The following is a 4,701-nucleotide window of genomic DNA, read 5'->3' as shown; positions in this document are numbered from 1 at the left end:
GTATTAAAATATTAACTTTTATTGTTTTCATCAACGACTAATATTTCAAATTTTAATTTCCAAAAAAGATATTTTAAGAAAAAAAATACAAAAAAAGGTACGAAGAGAAAAATTGAGAATGCAAATAAAATCCCCCGTTTTGCTTTAGACAGAATACCATTCCCCAAACTGGGCCAGAGAGGTTTGCTCCAACACAGCTTATTGTAACTGTCACTGAGGCCCAGATCTACTCATTTCAACATATAAATGTTGTGAGAAATGAGAAGTAGCACTCTAGAATATGCCAATATAAGCATGTTAAATGCTATTATTTCTGGGAGCAGAAAATTCTTTAGCAATTCATTGCTGGCACCACTTTAAGTTTTTGTTCATTTACTCTCTCTTTTCTCGTTATAAGATTTTTTTTAAAAATTGTTTGCTTTTTTTTATAAGATTTTTTTTTCTATTTTTTAGATTAACCAATTATTTTTTCCTACATATTATTTAATTATTCTCTTTAAATATTAATAAGAAACAATTAAGTGGATAGAAAGATAAAAAAATGATAATTTTGAAATGATAGTATAAATAATTAACACATTTAATGTGATTAATTAAATTAATTATTTATCTTAAAAGACATAAATTAATTAAAATGATTGTATAATTAAAAAGAGAGATAATATCCTGAACTTGTGCAACGTTTTGTTCTCCTCTGCCTGTATCCTTCCCTTTCATTGTATTTATCTTTCAACAAGTTTGCCTCCTTTTCTTGGTTACTAGGTTTTCCACCGGTTTAATTATTTAATATCTTTCCTTTCAAAACAGTTAAAAAGATAGTTTAACTGAGTCTAAACGAGTTAAAGTCCATATGCATCACTGATCTGTAGTTGTTCTAGATTCCTCCAAGGCTCCAAATAAGTAGGACTTACCACAAACAGTGGTGGTTGCTCTTCCGGTAGTTCCAAGGAACAGACTCAAGACTTTCAGAAGCATTCCAACATACTTAGTCAATCTAGATTTTAATAAAGAATAATGACATTGGAAGACTTACATACTTAAGATAGTTGTGGGCATCTTATTTAGTATTTACATGACATTAATTGAGGATGAGCCACAAACATGATTATAGTTGAGCTAAGTTGTGTATTCGAGAATTCCACACTAAGAAGCATGTTTGAAGATGAACCATGTAGACACAGTCCATCCCAATTTTGTTATGGGCTGGTCCAGAACAATTTGACTAGTCTTCTATTTGAGTTGATACAGGGTCCTGCTATTGGTCCTCCCTACTTACTATATTAGCCTCCAAGCAAAGTAAGAAGAGAAAAATACCCTTTTTATATTTATTAAAAAATGTTCCTAACAGGTTTCCTTCTTTTTATGGGTAAAAAAAATTATGTTTCTGTTTTTTTTATCTTAACTCTCCGATTAATAAGAGGAAAGAGATATGGACTAATCCAAAATTCGACTGGAAAGTAATTAAAGTTTGATTAAGAATTATTTTCATTAAGGATTAAACTCAGATATTATCAGAACAATTCAATCTTAACTTAAGCACATTAACCACTCGTATCCAAACACCTAGCCAAGAATTACAAGTAGATAACAGAAACAATTTCTCTTGTATTAATACTTTTTCAAAAAATTTAACATAAGGAAAACTTATTTCTACTTTGTAATTAATTCTAGGCTTAATGTCACTTTTAGTTCATTATGTTTCATAATTGTTTCGTTTTGATACATTAAATTTTAAAGGTTTCATTATAGTCCTTTATGTTTTTGAAATGTATCATTTTGGTCTTTTTTTCAAATTGTTGATAAAAACGTTAGTGTTCGATTAACTTTTAAATTTTAAAAAATGATCAAAATGATCATTTCAAAAACACAAAAGAACAAAATAAAACTTTTAAAACATAATATATCAAACCAAACAACTGTGAAACATAATGGATAAAAAATAACATTAAACTTTTTAAAATAATTAACTTTACATAGCGACGGCTAAAAAATGTCACTATCTTTATTATATTTTAAAAAAATAGACAACTAAAAAATCATCATCTCCTCCAATCTTTCCCAAATCTAAAAAGATAAAAAAAAATGTAGCACCACACAGATCGAACAACGTCAACACATAATCTCATTGGAACCACTGAAAATTCTTATACTCTTCACCAAAAAACTTAAATCTTTCACACAACTATGCTTCTGGAAACAAAAGCATGAAAAATTGGAGCAAGAGTTGTCTTCGATGAAAGACAAAAATATGACTCTAACTCGCCAATTAACCCAATTTTGAACGAGAAAGTCATAATGTGGCTCTTTGTGAGGTCTACGAGCAAGACCTCCATTATTGCACACGGTTGAACTGGACAAGTAAAGGATTTTCCATCCTACATCTACAACCGGGTCAAGGAAGGCGAGCGCCGAGCAGCACAAAAATGGACTAAATGGTGCGTTTCATTGGACCAAAACAGACACTAATGTTTCTACGAACGGAGATTAATGTTTCTAACAAAAAATTAAAAAAAGAATCAAATAATACATTTCAAAAATATAAAAGATTAGAATAAAACTTTCAAAACATAATGTTCCAAAGGTGGAACAACCGAAAAAAATAATAGACAAAAAATAACATTAAATCATTTTAAAATTTAAAAGTTAACAAAATACTAACATTCTTAATAAAAAAAATTGAAAAAAATACCAAAATAATATATTTCAAAAACATAAAGAATATAAAAAAAAATTAAAACTTAATATAATAAAAAAAAATAATTAGGAAATATAATGAATCAAAAGTCATATATTAACATTAATTCTATATACATGTTACTTCGTTAAAAAAAGTTATAATTAAAAGTTACCAATGAATCAAATTAACTATGAAATAATTAATCGAATTAATTACAAATTATTCTGTTTGGGTGATTAATTTGATTCATTGGAATAATTATGATATTATTAAAAAGGTAAAGTTTAATTACCACTTAAGAAAAAAAGAAAGAAATTTCACCTTATGTTTAAGTAGCATATGGAATAATTTCCTCCTTATATTGGAACTATATGACAGGCATACTCCTAGTCCTATTGTATAGGTACAATTACAACTCGTCGTAATTTCAGCTAGAACTTTACGCGCCCTAACGTTAATTTGGTTGGCAGAGTATCAATAATATTAATAACAACAGTCATTGACAGCTGAAGAGAGAGAGAGAGATCTTCCACTTCCAGAATGTTTTACCCCAAAGTGGAAGAAACGAAGACAATAGTCATATACATATATGCAAGCTATATTTGCAGAATGAAGAATCAAATGCGGAATAAGTTAAGGTTTTAGGCACATTAGTAACATTGTCAAATTTTGGTAAACTTTGCGGGCCGTCCAATGCCAAGTAGCCAAGTTTGTTACAGACTGAATAAAAACGCGTTTGCATGGCTAACTCTGGTCTTTCCTTTTTCTTTCTGGACGGCAAATAACATAGCACCCAGTTTCTTACTTTCCTACTTTTTCTCCCTCAAATTTAATTCTTTGCTTTCTTTCGTGCGTATCTTTTTAGGTTAATTGTTTGTTTGGTAAAGAAGAAAAAAAAAATGAAAAGTACTTAATATCCTTTATTGAAAACTTTTCACTATTTTAAGAAAATAAGTATTGATTAAATATTTTTTTAAGAAAAATGTTAGTAACACACTTTTTCTCAAACACTCTCTCTATTATTAATTGAAATTTATTAAAAATCATAAATTTTGTGAGACTCATATTTTATTTAATGAGTCTCTTTTTTAATTTTGTAATTTTTTAAAATTTTAACCAATGAGAAACAATTTATTAAGGGAGTATGTTAAAAAGTGTGTTATTAATATTTTTTTTTTTGTAATAGTTGTAGTTAATATTACTTAATATATTTTCTTTAGCTAATTTTTAGAAGTAATTTTTTTTTCGTTATTTTCTTTTGTTAAAAGTTTTCTCTGCTGCTTGAGTTTCTTTCCACTTTCGAATCTTCAATAATTCCATGCATCTGGAATGTACAGTCGGAGTAAGGCCAAATAAATTGATTTATGAACACGAAGGCTATATATAAAATATGTTTTTCATCCATAATCTTTTTATTAAAATTTGTTTTAGCTTTTTATTTATTAAAAAATCATTTTAGTCATTTGAATTCTTAAAATCTGAGTAAATATTGCCCTTCCAAAACATTGTTTTTTTTTATTATTTTGAAGTACAATTTTGAATAATTTTTTTATTAATTTAATACATAAAATTTATCTTATTATATTCACCTATATAAAAATTATAGAACCCAATTAACAAATTTTCAATTTATTGATTCATGAAACCTTTTTTCATTATATTCACCTAGTTAATTAAGGGAAAAATTATTTTTAAAAAAAGTTATAAATATATCTTTATCATAATTTTCAATGTATCTTTAACGTAAATTTTTAATAATTTTTTTATTAATTCGTTGATATATGATACCCTTATTTATAATCCAAGTATTGACTTAGCATCGCCCGAGATAAATTCGAATCTCAAGTCAAAGAAATGCGTGTAAGCTAGTAATCAATATGCGATTAGATCGTGGTGCACAAAAAAGGGAGTTAATGTGTTGTAGACTTAGTAGTTGGTGGATCAGTTTGAGGACTTTTTATCTATAAAAATTTATGAACCTCACTTGACTTTTGATGTGTCAACTAATTACAAAGTAACATTAT

The sequence above is a fragment of the Glycine max genome, chromosome 12, assembly GCF_000004515.6.
Source record: "Glycine max cultivar Williams 82 chromosome 12, Glycine_max_v4.0, whole genome shotgun sequence".
NCBI lineage: Eukaryota > Viridiplantae > Streptophyta > Magnoliopsida > Fabales > Fabaceae > Glycine > Glycine max.
The sequence above is the reverse complement of the archived record's forward strand: the minus strand, read 5'-3'. Positions refer to the sequence as shown.